The sequence below is a fragment of the Pseudochaenichthys georgianus genome, chromosome 9 (genome assembly GCF_902827115.2).
Source record: "Pseudochaenichthys georgianus chromosome 9, fPseGeo1.2, whole genome shotgun sequence".
NCBI lineage: Eukaryota > Metazoa > Chordata > Actinopteri > Perciformes > Channichthyidae > Pseudochaenichthys > Pseudochaenichthys georgianus.
Genome location: NC_047511.1, coordinates 8,329,286 through 8,342,831, shown reverse-complemented (window position 1 = coordinate 8,342,831; position 13,546 = coordinate 8,329,286). Strand labels below are relative to the sequence as shown.

The following is a 13,546-nucleotide window of genomic DNA, read 5'->3' as shown; positions in this document are numbered from 1 at the left end:
AGCGGGGATCAGCTGTTGAACAGCTGTTGTCTTTTGCCGGGCTCCGGTGATTGGCAAATCTGGGTGATGCCTTCTGATATGATTTAGCATGTTTAGCGTGTGTTAACATATATATTGTTTTTTGTAAACATATGACAAATGTGTGAGAGGGATGACGTCAGAGCATCGTCCTCTGTGCCGGGCTTGGCCCCGGACAGCCCCAGCCCAATTTAACCCCTGGGTATTTGTGAGGGAGCTCCTATATGGCATTACCCCGCTGAAGCTCATGAAGTTTAATATATTTCATAGTTCAAAGTTTTGTCAATTGTTTTGTTTATTGGTCAAATACTGGTTTCTAATGGTTTCTGAGGAGTTCTACTGGAATGAAAGAACACAGAAGCAACAAAGCAGCATGCTGCATTAACCCTGACCTTCACATAGAGGTTGAAGTTCATGTGGAGAGGAGGCTTCAGTATTCTGTTTGCACTCTGTTTAGTTGTGCTATCTTACAATCAATAGTAAATGTGAGATAAAGTGTGTCGCCAATGTAACCGGTTAGAACTCGAAGTTGCGATGAGGTCTTAAAATGTATGGAAAGGGTCTTAAAAAAGGTCTTAAAAGGTATTACATTTGACTTCAGGATTCCTGTATATACCCTGAGCGCTACGGCTTCCAGAGATGAATTTTTTATGTATTTATTGTCAAAGCATTTAATATATGCATTGCTATCGGGACGTTAAGAGCATAAATTACATACCCCATTGAATTATGACTGAAGATCGTCAGCTGTCTTCCTCTCCTTTGTTGTTCCTCGATACGTAAAGGCTGCACCACCGTTGACAACTTCTCTCTACATATCAAACATACCGGTAAACCAGCATCGTTTGCTGTGAAAGCATATAACTCTGTCCACACATAATTAAATCCTGTGTTCCTCCGGTACTTTTCTTTGATTTATCCATAGTTCGCTCATCGAGCCGGGGGTCAGGTTTTTCGCCTCCAAGAAAAGGCGCTCGCGCGGGACCGTAGCAGGATGTGACGCATATTTTAGTTGACCTAATTAAAACCGGTTTGTTTTTTATTTATGTGTCACAGTATCACCTCAAAATACAAGATACGAAACATTTTCAACCATGCAACAAAATATAAATAGTCCTACAAATACTTTGATTTTATTTCCTTCTTATTTTTGTCTAAGCTCAAGGGAGCCAGAGCAGAGGGCTTAAAGGGCCGCGGGTTGCCGACCCCTGCCCTAAGTGAAGCTGTTAGTCCCATCTGACTGACCCAAGGGTTGGTGCTGGTGTGACAGGGAGGCGTCCAAGTGTTCAAAGCAGATGTCAAGCTTTCAGTTTCATGGCTCGGTGGGGAGGGCAGACCCACGTGAGACAGTATCAACGGCTGTAATGTTCAGTTTGAGGAATGTCATTTTCTCTGGGAGCAGGAAATGGTGTCCATTCTCGGACCAGACCATTAATGTCATGTAGAGCAGCCATAGCATCTCTGTGACTGTACTCAACCGGACTGTCGCAGGGCAGAACTGGGTGACTCTTAGTGAAGCCGTCCAAGGCCATTGACAAAATGGAACCACGTACTAACAAAAAGGACACAGGGTCATCAATGTCTCTCTTTACCATTGGCCTAATCATAAAACTAATTAGTGGGAAAAATGTGGAACACTAATCCATCATGTGAAATGTTGAGTTAATTTAAATAATTACTTATGGGTTGAAATCAAATTAACATTAACATTAGAACTAAAGTCAGTTAAAATTGGACTTGCACGGATCAGAATCTAATCAATACGCCATTTTCCCAGCTCTGTGATGAAAGGATAACAAGCAGGGATGCAAACTTGTCACCTTTCGGCAAAATTCGCCGTTTTGAATCCAAAATAGGTCGTTTGTGTGATTCATGTAGATCTGCAATAAAAATATGATTGGGGTATGGGGGTGTCTGGGACCCGGAGTAATCTGCGGCCGCGAGCTGTTATGTGCCATCATGACACGCATGGTGTTCTTTTTTTATATATTATAATGAAGCGCGAGCTGTGTGCTCGAGTCTTCCTGCCTGTCGGCTCTGCTGCTCCACGAAGATGGTCTAGCTTCAGCAGCTACATTACCTACGGGTGCGTTCGTTAATATTAACTGTGTGGTCCGGAATCACTGTGGCACAGACTGGACCGCTGGTGAACAGCTGTTAGAACGGGGCGTTCAGGTATTCAGAGCAGAGCTCCCTGTCGGAGCGGCAGAGCGTGATGTGAACTGAAAAATGTTTCTGTCGCAATATTATTTAAGGAATCATTGAGCTAGCTAACTAGCAAACATTGTCACTATCTGCTAACGTTAGCTTTAGCCTTCGTTTTCTAATAGTTTTTTTTTTCATAGGCTATAAACGGAGGTGGTATAAATATAGATATTGTACTTGAGTAAAAGTAGAAGCACTCAGATCTTGTACTAGAGTAAAAGTAGAAGTACTCAGATCTTGTACTTGAGTAAAAGTAGAAGTACCAGAGTGTAGGAATACTATGTTACAGTAAAAGTACTGCATTCAAAATGTTACTCAAGTAAAAGTATAAAAGTATTCTCATCAAAATTTTGTTAAAGACAGTAAAAGTAGTCATTGTGCAGATTGGTCCATTTCAGAATAATATATATAATATGTTTTATAATGATTGATCATGAAAGTGTTCTCAAAGCTGGTAAAGGTGCAGCTAGTTCGAATGACTTTGTATACTGCAGGGTAGCTTGTGGATTTACTCCAGGTGGAACTAAAGTCTGATTTAACACTTGATTATATTTCACATCATTCATCCAGATCTGTAAAGTAACTAAAGGTATTAAATACATGTAGTAGAGTAGAAGTACACCATGTACCTCTGAACTGTAGTGGAGTAGAAGAACAAAGTAGCAAAACATTTAAATACTTAAATAAAGTACAAGTATCTCAAAATTGTACCCAAGTATAGTACTTGTTGAGTTTATGAATGTAGTTACTTTACACCAGTGGCTATACAGATAGAAAGACTAAGCCTTGCACAGAGGCATGAAAATACATTTTCAAAATGCTCAACAGTGCTGCCAAAATTATAAACTGACTGCTACACAATTAAAATAAATGCTTTTATATATTTCTATTAGATGTGACTCTTTAGCGTTTCTGTTATTATGAACACTGCTGCTTTACACACTTTACACTTCTGACTGCTAACATAATCTGTTATTCCTCATTTTAAAGCCGATATTCCGTGGGGTCGGGGGGCTCGGATCCTTGTCACCTTTTTCATACCTGATGAGTTTGCATCCCTGACAAGACTAGGTACTTTACAGGAGTGTTAAAACACCCAAACATGCACACGTATCTTATTTTAGTAGAGATGAGAGGACAAGGTGTAATGTTGTGAATGAAATGATCAAGTCAAAGCTTCAGTATTTTATCTTATGTAGCACATTTAATTCAATAATTAATCTTGAATTACTAATAACTCTAAAGAAGGCAACAATGTACAAAGTGGATAAGGCAAATACTCATCCAAAGTGTGTGTGGGGGTGTGTGCGTTTGTGGGTGTGGGTGTGTGTGTGTGTGTGTGTGTGTGTGTGTGTGTGTGTGTGTGTGTGTGTGTGTGTGTGTGTGTGTGTGTGTGTGTGTGTGTGTGTGTGTGTGTGTGTGTGTGTGTGTGTGTGTGTGTGCATGCGTGTGCGTGTGTGTGAGCAGCTTGTCTGCCCAAGGTTTAAAACCAGCAGTGAGAATGTTTATGGGAAACAATTCGTAACTTAGACTGAACTCGAAGGAAACTAGACTGGAATTTTTTATTTTTTTATTTTTAAGAAATCAAAACAGCTGGGTGAATACTCTCTTTATGGTATTTAAATTTGGCCAAGTAGAACCCCTTCATGGATTTGTGATACTGATCTCTGTCAAAGTGATACTGATCTCTGTCTGTTCGCATTTGGAAGTCTCATGATTTATTGTGTGGGCCTGTGAAGAAGAGGCCCAGGGAAAACAACATCTATCTTGGAACTGCAATTACTTATCTTAAAGAGATTGCAACATTATACTCCTTTAAAAATTGCTCAATTCATCTAACACATTTATTATGCACTCAATAAAAACTTCAACAAATATATTGATCCTGGCTTAACCAGCGACCTTTACTCTATTGTTCATAAGCTCAGTAGTTTAACAACTATTAGAATTGTAGTAATGTCTGTAGACCAATTGTACTAGAAATAATTTGAAACAGTTTAATAAAGAATGTTAAACTATATTTAAAACTGTAATTGAACTTCAACTTATATCAATTATCTGATTCCAGTGGCCAGTTGGAATAGACAATCAACAAAGTTTCCATTTTGCAGCAACAGCGCAAAAGGTTTCAACAACAATTAGTATTATGTCTGAGTCTAGTTCTGTCTTATCTGCTTTGTTTCGGAATGTGTTCAATACATTACGTTTTTTATTCATTATTACCATACAATACATAGATTAAGAATACATTAAACAAATAATACAACATTGACCTAATTGAGCAGACAGATTTTTTTGCAACCCTGATCTCCTCAGGCCGGTATTTACGACCAGCAGTGATGCCTCTGAGGGTCTCAGGGTGTAAAACGGGCATAGGGTGTATACAAGTTCACAAAGATATCTTAACATACCAGCAATACAATTTAAAATGTATTGTTAAAGCAATATCATCTTATTTTCTTCTTACACCTACAGCGCACACCTTGAACAGTGTGCTTCTTGTGTCCACATTTTCCTCTGCACACTCGGATGCAGGACATAAAAACACTCTTTTGCTATTTATTTTCCTTTTGCAGCACATTTGCAGCACATTTATACTATAATATATAATTTTGCTTTACATCTTTACATTATTTATTTTCTCAAGTCATTTACTTTTGGTGAGATAACTAAAGTTTAGTTCATTTTACCCCGGCTATGGACTGATTCATTATTAGTTGTTACAAAGCATACACAAGACGGCGGGTAGGCAAACCAATATAGAAACAATTAGACAAACAAACATGAACTCGCAATAAACACCAGCATGACAGCAAAGTTCATCCAGCTCAATTTAGTCCGAATTAAGAGGTTTCAGAGGGGGTGGGGAATTATAGAAATGGAGCACCTACTCGCGCATCCACCCTTGTACAAGTGCTAAGATCGTGCCTGAAGACCGTCCAAAAGCGATAACTAGCTTATCCTCTTGCGACACCACTACTCTATTCTAGTGGCGCTATGATCCCCCGACCAGGAGAACATAGACTTTTTTTCCGCTACCCTTTCTCTCCAAACAACAGCACAGTTAACTGTAGTCCTACACGACCAGCCTATACACCCGCCATCGAGTTCATCACAACGATGAAACACAGTTTTATTCTACACTTGCTTGCCACTGCCCACCTGTGATCAATTAGCCTATCATATTATGTATGCGCCCCGGATCGCCACCAGCTGATCCAGCAACGTAGGGAACGCTTTCCAAGCAACGTAGGAAATGTTCCTCCAGCAGAGTAGAGAGTTGTGGCGCATCGGGTGATGGACGCACCTCGCGCTGCCCCGGTCTTACCAGCAATGCAGAAGACGGTCGCAAACAACGAGTGCTTTTAGACCATCTCGTTTTTAATAGAGATGGCGGTGGTGTGAGTTAAAGCTATAGACAAAAAGGCTGTGACTTTCTTCCTCTCAGATGCACGGCTGCAGCCACCCAACAACGGGGGAATATTTACACACACCCCCGCGGCTGCTGCTGGCCCCGTGCTGACAGAGGCGATGGGGAGAAATATCTCGTGCTGCTTATTTTTAACTGCTGTGTTGGCCGCTGAAACCCCCAGGATTCGGCGATTTGTCCAATACAAATCTTTACATTGCTCTCATACAGAAGCTCCACTTTACTGATGTATTTCTTTAAGGTTACTCTGAACATAAGCTGTGCATGCTTGTATGGTACTTCCGTTCCAAGCAGCTACACAGAGACAATCAGCCAAATGTTCATTAACCAAAAAACGAAACACAATCGCTCAGTTTCACAGGTAATTTTAGGATACCGTCAATCACAGATTCTGGTAAGGCAATGTCCAAATGTGGATTTGAAATGACACTTACCAGTTCTGAAGATGTATTGGTATCCTGCCGACAACGCCAATTTGTGAGGGAAACTTCTGCAGCAATGGAGAGTCAGGACTCAGAGAGACACGAGGAGAGTTGGAGCTTTGATGTCAAACACTGGTAGTTTATTACAAGTCAAACGGCCGGAGAATTCATATCACAAGTCACAGCAGCAAAAGGTTCTGACCCCACGGGTGGGTTGTCATGTCAATTCTGATCAGCCTATCTCTCGATAGACCTTTTAACTAGTTTACAGAGAGCTAATCAGCATATTGGGGGAAGGTATACGTGAACACCTACACTGAATCACTTATCTGACTCATTGGCTCTGTGACCGAGAGTTGACCGGTCATAAAACTTGTAATGTCAACAATAGCTGAGACTTCCCATTCCTTAAGACAGATAACAGACTTAGGGTTCGTCGTAAAGGTCAACAGGCAGAAAGGTTAAATATCTTAGGAGTCACGACAAAATTATTCCCTCACAAAAATATAATTTGCTCAGAGTCCAGAGACAGTTGTGGTTCGGGCCGGATCCGGACCGGAGTCCGTACTTTGAGGATGCCTGGTGTAGAGTATAAAGCTGGACTTGTTATTTGCAGTGCAATGGAAGGAGACATGTCAGTCTTTTGTCAAATTAGTGATATTCTTTTAGTTGAGAATGAAATATTTGTTGTTGACTATCAAGCTTTTCACAGAGAAATTTGAGGAACATCTTCATGCATTTAGAGTGTTGCGAGCTGCAGAGGACAGGTTTATACTAAAATTGTCTGAGCTGAAATGTCACAAGCCGTTTGACATACAAAGCTCTTACGATGTTTCCAATGAAAGTCAATATATTTTACCTTCATCTACAATGGCATCACTGTACCCTGTATACCAAGGCGGTTTTGCCATCACTTACTGTACGGAGGCTCAGTCACTGGTACTTTTTCATTTACAAAGCCATGTTGGATAAACTACCATCTTACATCTGCTCCCTGATCTCTCTGCGAATTGAAAGTACTTATTGCCTGAGATCGCATGCTGTGGTTTTATTAAATGTGCCAAGTGCTAGGACTGTCTTAGGGAAGAAAGCTTTTAGATGTGCAGCTCCACTAACATGGAACAGTCTGCAAAACGAATGGAAAATTACCAAGCTAGTACCACTACATGTTTTTAAAGCTCGGTTGGATGCTACAAAATCAGATGCTGTTGGTACCTGTACATGTGGTTAAATATGTAAATTGTAATCCCTGTACATTTTGCTGTATGATGTCATTTTGTTGTTCTGTTGTTCATGTTTTTATGTCTTGTGGAACCTACTGCTGCAGGTCTCCCTTGAAAAAGAGATCATTGATCTCAATGGGATTTTACCTGGATAAATAAAGGTTTTGAATTGAATTGAATTGAATGTTTTAATGCAACAGATTGAATGACTCTTGATGAAAAAAGGCAAAAATAAATATTGTTGAAATCAATTCTTTATTGTATCTCATCCTTGTGTTTTTTTACATTACAATACAATATACAATTAAAATCATTTTAACACTTTCTCAGAGTTAAAACTGACACTGGAGAAATAGTTAAAAAAATATGTTTTACTCAGAGCAGTGTTATTTGTTTAATCCATACTTTAACTCTGTTTTGAGAGTTAAAGAAGTAACACTGGCATAGTGTTAAAGTGTTAATTTAACTCTACAGAGTGTGGAGCTATATAAACTCCGATTTTTTTTTTTAAATCAACTCTGTAGGAGTTCATTTAACAATGGACTTGTTGCTGTTTAGCGGTGTCGTAAAACCGTGGGAAAATGTAAAATACGATGCCAAAGAAGAAGACTCCAGTGGCCCTAATTTGTCCGACAAATTTATTCGGACAAGTAAATTGCCAAACTCACTTGTCCAAGTACTCTCTAAAAAATGTTTCTTACACTGCCTAAAGGTGTGATGTTTAATATTGTCAAAAAATAGAAACGCTTGTCTTTCGAATAAACTGATATAGAGATGCTGTATCAGGGTTTCATGGTGTACTGCAATCTGGATTCAACTGACTATGTTGACTTGGGTTATAACAAATATTTGAAGATGTAGTAGCTAATTCCTTAAGGGAATAATTCACTGGTCTATTAGCCTGAGTTAGCAAGTGTTAGCTTAAGCAATAAGAGAGCATATTTGATGGTGAATATGAAATTAGCACTAACGTGACAGTTTGGACGGTGAATTGACATTATTACGCTTTGTCTTTTGTTTAGCTAACAGACACGATATGTAGTTTAAATGACATTGGAGAGAGCCAGCTAGCATTTTCCCCAGTTTCCAAGCTTTATGCCAAGCTCAGATAACAATGTGCGAGCTCTATCGTTATATTTTCTGTACAAACATGAGAATGGTTTTGATCCTCTCATCTAAGTTGCTGCAAGAATGAGGTTAAGCAGTAATTCGTTTTAAACTGTGACATGTTTCCTTCAAGCTTTTTAAACATCAGCAAGTTAAAATGGTCACACATCTCCCACAGCATTCACACGCCTGTGACTTTATGCTAGAGCTGCCGGCAATTCAGTTTATTTTTTTACTTTCCTTTGTATTGAAGGATTTTTTAATTTAGAAACAGTGTGAGGAAAGATTATTTGTTTGAAGCGTTTAACACACAAGAGAGCTCCGCGACTATACTGTAGCTGCTGTGTGGATTGTGATGGGAGCGTGGATATGAGGGAGGAAATGCGTTAATGGCAGAACAGCAAGCACTGGGGATGTTGCATTTTGCTTTTATAGTTAATTTGCTTTGTGATTTGTCAGAAGAGGTCCTGGGTGGTCTTTGTAAGCAGCTGCGTGGGAGTAGCAGACAGTTTCATGAAGCACAGAGGATCATCTGTCTTTTGTTTTATCTCTTTTTTGCATGATAAATGTGCTTTGTTTATCAGGGATTTATCATAGATGTGGTGCAGCTGAAAATGTTGTCCTGATAATACCTGGAGCACAAAAACTGTTTGTACAAAGACATCATCCAGCAATTGTCCACATTTACGGGGCTCAGAAAGCATGCACACTGGCGTTTTCCTTAGACGTCCAGTGTTGGCAAGGTCAGATGAATGGAAAGGGATAATTAACTCTGCATTCAGCTTTTTGTGCATTTTACAACTTTAATGCTATAATGATTTAAATATGGGCTGTTATATATATATATGCTGATATATTGTAAGTCAATGGGATAAAGTATTTTTGGGCCCCATTTTGGTCACTACAAAAGATTTGCTTCAACATCTGGTAAACTATCTGGGGGCATGAACTAATCCCTGAACCCTGACGTATTAGTGACCTCCCTCTATATATTTAACCATGCAAACACACTAACATTGTTACAAGCATCAACATTTATTGTCCTGATTTGAGTCTTTTATTTAAATGATGTGCTGATGCACTGTAACCTTGGACGTTACCACTGCAGTTTAAGTGCAGTCAAATCAGAGGGATGTTAAAGAAAGCACAGAGCACTGCTGATTGATTTGTCTTTGTCTCCCATGATGCACGAAAGATCTGAGAGCAACCTTTTTGTCATTGGTTTAACAATAATACAATAGAAGCACATCTCTTTTCTAGGAAACCCTACCACCACAGGATAACACTGTTGGGCTTGACAACGGTCTTTTCTTTATATACAGACTTGGCCTGGCTTTTCTTTTCAACTGTAATATCACTCAAGAATATTGTGCAGAGATATATCTGTAAAATCTGAAATCTTTATCGAGTCATAATGACGAGAAAGATCCTTCATCGCTGATTGCTGCTGCTCTCTCAGCAGAATATTTCCCAGAGCTGTTGTAATTGGGACCATAATACCTGGAGGAGATATGAGTGAGGCTCTTAAAGGCACCAATGATTTAGTATTTCATTACGTGTTACCATGGAGATGCCACTTGTTAAGATCACTCAAACACTTTGAAAACTGAAAAACAGTGTTCTTGGTTTTATGAACCACTGATGACTCGGAGCAGAGGAGAAGTATTACACTACACAGTAGGGATGTCACACTACTAGACTTTTAGTACTCAATAACAATACCATTGGGATTACAACATTCTCAATACCAATTCGGTACCATAGTTAATAAACTAAAACAAAATAATATATCACATATACTTCAACATACACTCCTTTATCACAATTTGCATACTGATTTTGCTGAGAAAGGTAATCATTCCCTCTGTATCTGTGAAAACATCTTCCAACAACTTTATTTATTCAAGTTTCTTGCAGAAAAGGAAATGTTATAACAATACTATTGAGGAAAATATATTTATATATTATACAAATTTGCCCAAAAGTAATTTGTACTGAATAGAGCTTGAATGCACCATAAGAAGACTCTTTGGAACCTAGGCTCACCTAACTGCTGGAATTAGCTATAGCTTTATGTTTGCATAATTTAACCCAAATGAATGATCACAATGTAGCATTATGGGAACAACATAGAGTGTGTCCCCTGAACACCTCAATAGTAGGTTAACTATGTCCCAAATATAGTTCTCTATTGCTTCCGTGAAGACATGTCACAATTAGTCTTGATCTCAATGGGCACTTATGGTACTTAGGGTACTGGGATGTCACATATTTAGTATCTCGGCATACACTTGCTACATTCTTACTTTACAAGTCCCTTAGCTGCAGTATGTTTTTGTACCATCACTTTGATGACTTCACAAACTTTATTTTGGATCTGATGTAACGCTATCCAACCTTGCCTCCTTTTAAGTAAGTCATACAAATAAAACTGAATTGTCAATTTGTCAACACATTCATTTTGCTCCATATATAATGGATGCATAAACAGTTTGAAACAAACTGGCCATAACAACTCTCCAATTGTGTTAGAAGTACTCAGATCCTTTACCTCAGTAAAGAATGAAATACTGCTCTGAAAGACCACTGTGAAAAGAAATCGTGACAAGTTCTGCATTCAGGATTTCACTTAAGAAAAGTACAAAAGAATAAACATCTTAATGTACATAAAGTATTTAAATAAAAGTATTGCTTGGGAAGACTTTTTAAAAATGTCTTTGATTCCTGCCATGTTTATCTGTGTACAGTTTCAGTTAAAGAAACCTCTGAAGTGACCGCCAACGCGGTACTACCCATGTTTCGGCTATAGGCCGCTACATATCCTCACATGAAACCCTTTTGGCCATTACAAAGTTGAAACGTCATCATCAATTTTTCCACCAGTGTCGCTCGGCTTTGTAAAGACCTTTTATAAAATTGCTTTTATGTAAAGTCATATGCTTAAAAGCAAAAAGGTTCCACTGTCACGGCGAGCCGTTGTGATTCCTCTCTGTACAATGTGCGCTTTATAGGACATATTATCTTCTGCTTTCCTTCTGCACTATCTGTTCCTACAGTGTTGACTTTGTCCGCTATCTCACACTCAACAAACCTGCTACCGTACGGTTTGGCAGAATGCCTGTCCTCAGTCATCACCACACCTATGGCAAACGGTTGCAGTTGTGCCGTTAAACCCGGGATAGTTGCTAACAGTCTCTAGTCAATGCAATACACGTCCTCTGCTTTCTTTGCCTTTTTACTGCAATGTGATTCATGGAAAACATCTGCACTGGCATAACAGGAGCGATTTAGGGCCACACTTGGTAGAGTAATTCATTTTGCCTTCACATAAAGGTTTCTAGATTAATCGTGAGCAGTACCGCATTAATGTTGAGTGCCCTAATTTGTATACGGTAACTCCATGATTTCTGCAATTGCTATATGTGATGAGTAACGATTAACTTCTGAACACTGACAATGTAACAAGAATTATCTTGATTCTTAGTCCAATGGAAAGTAAACACTGGGAATCCTTGTGACTGCGTATAAAAAATACTTGAAGTTTTTGGAAGTAGGCTCCTGCCCATACCGTTGCAATGACTTCATTGATTAACTGACCCAACGGACAAAAATATTAAAATAAAATGCATATTGCATATTGCTAATCCTAATTTCAGAAATGCCGATGCCAATGCACACACATCTTATTCCTTGTGTCATTCATTATTGTGTTATGCACTGGATGAGCTCCAGTAGTGTTGCCTTATTATACTGTTGCTGATTTCCGCCATGGCTGTCTGTGAGGAAGTGGCAGCTAATTATACTGCGCAGCTTCTGTATGCATTTATTGATAGGAAACATTCCTCCCGATGAGGGTGAATCTTCGCCTCTTACAGGCTCCACCAGTCATTATACAGAGATGGAGATGAATTAAAATAGAGGGTGTGGGAAAATAAGATGTTCTCAATCTCTGTAGAGTTTAAAGATGATTAGCTGACACTCAATATAAGGAAGATGGTAACTGCAGACTGTGGATAGAATAATGAATGGTATGACATTTGGAGAAAATGGCTCCTCTTCTAATATGTCCTTCAATTATATAGTGGGATCCAGCATTAGAATGATCAGATGTTTGTTGGATTCACACAAGTTATATTAAAATGACTGCAGTATTTTCTCCTCAACCTGTTTTGCACAGCCATGGATTTCATTAGAGTAATGAAGCATAGCTTATTTTCTAATCTCTATTTTTCTTGTCTCGTCTTTATTGTTATTTTATTTTTAACGTTCTAAGATTCTTAATGTGTGTCGGAACAAGCAGAGAGGATACACACGGAGCATTTAGTTCTAGTTTTTATAATTCTCATCTGAATATAGCAACCCTATAACTACTACACAGGAAACGGAAACAACGTCAAATAAGCGCGTCGGCAAAAATACCGTCACTACTGATAATACCATTGATCCTTTTCTGAGGTCAGAATGACTCTATATTATAGGACTATATATGTTGATACAAAGCTAGGCTACTATACGGAGCCCCTGAAGGGTCATGAAAAAGAGTCGGGACAACGGGTTAGTTTCTCGCGGTAACAAGAAACGTTCTTAAAAAAAAAATGTTTCTGAAAACCAGTCTGCCTTGATCTATGAATTCAAGTCAGTGACTCTCAAAGTATCTGCTGCCCACAGATGTTTTATTGAAGGAAAAGCTCACTGCGGTATCAGGAGGCATCAGGACGTTTAACTCAGCAGCCCCTGAGAAGTGCAGCACCAGCGCTAAGAGCTGTACCTTTTACGCAGATGAGAAAGGAACACATGTTGTCGGGGATAATTAGGCTCTGTGTTTTGTTCTGATGCCGGCCTTCGGGAAGCTGCGATCCGATGGCGTGGATATGGAGGCGACTTGTTGCATGTGGAGTTTGCATGTCACCTTGTGGGGCTCGTCCTTTACACGCTAAAAAAGATCAACAGTTTGGATTTCCTGCCCAATAAAATAATCAAAATGACCACCAGGCGCAGCTCTGAATGAAGTCTGAGGGGTTTTCCAGCTGACGAGTCAAAGCGACTAATAGGCTAATGAAAAATGTGTCGACAAAGACTTTTTTCGCCGACTAGCATTTAGTCGACTAATTGGGGGAGCCCTAGGTATTATTATAATTATT

The 13,546-nt window shown here is 39.2% G+C and overlaps 1 protein-coding gene across 1 annotated transcript in view; it reads left to right on the top strand.

The window, feature by feature from the left end:
* znf608 (zinc finger protein 608) overlaps positions 1–13,546 on the top strand; it is a 90,487-nt gene that overhangs the window by 46,514 nt on the left and 30,427 nt on the right. The window lies entirely within an intron of this gene.